The sequence below is a fragment of the Fukomys damarensis genome, unplaced genomic scaffold (assembly GCF_012274545.1).
Source record: "Fukomys damarensis isolate Sample0158 unplaced genomic scaffold, DMR_v1.0_HiC HiC_scaffold_16, whole genome shotgun sequence".
Taxonomy (NCBI): domain Eukaryota; kingdom Metazoa; phylum Chordata; class Mammalia; order Rodentia; family Bathyergidae; genus Fukomys; species Fukomys damarensis.
This window is the reverse complement of record NW_022900928.1, coordinates 66494840-66495250: the sequence shown is the minus strand read 5'-3', so window position 1 is coordinate 66495250 and position 411 is coordinate 66494840. Positions and strand designations below refer to the sequence as shown.

General features: G+C 65.9%; 1 protein-coding gene across 1 annotated transcript in view; it reads left to right on the top strand.

The window, feature by feature from the left end:
- Ddx6 (DEAD-box helicase 6) overlaps positions 1-411 on the top strand; it is a 35874-nt gene continuing 35463 nt past the window's right edge. Inside the window, exon 1 of the mRNA XM_010629313.2 lies at positions 1-71. The gene's annotated coding sequence lies outside the window, so the exon portion shown is untranslated. The remainder of the gene's footprint in view (positions 72-411) is intronic.

The window sequence follows — 411 nt, the reverse complement described above, 5'->3', positions numbered from 1 at the left end:
CCGGAGCCTCTGGGCCACTCGTTCCGCTCGATCCTGGATGGAGGCGGCCCCTGGCCCGCGGGAGACGTCAGGTCAGCTTCCCGCCCCCGAGCCCGGCCCGGCGGTTCTCGAAACGTGTCCTTGGTCAGGCACACGCAGATCCTCCCCGGGTCACAACCCCCGATGTTCACTTTGGAGGGGCGAAGGCAGGCGACTCTTCCCGGCCACCATTCCCCAACTATTTCTCCTCAGCTGTGAGGAAACAAGCCCCTTGTCCGTTCCAAAAGAGCCTGTTTAGGCCGTCACGGTGTGACAGGCGGCTGCCCTTTTCTTCTCGGAAAGCTTCCCTGGCCGGGTTCCTCAGGCCGCCGAGGCCGTGACGCCGCGGCGAGCTCCGTAGCGCCGGCAGCCGACCTCTCGCCATCTTGAGTG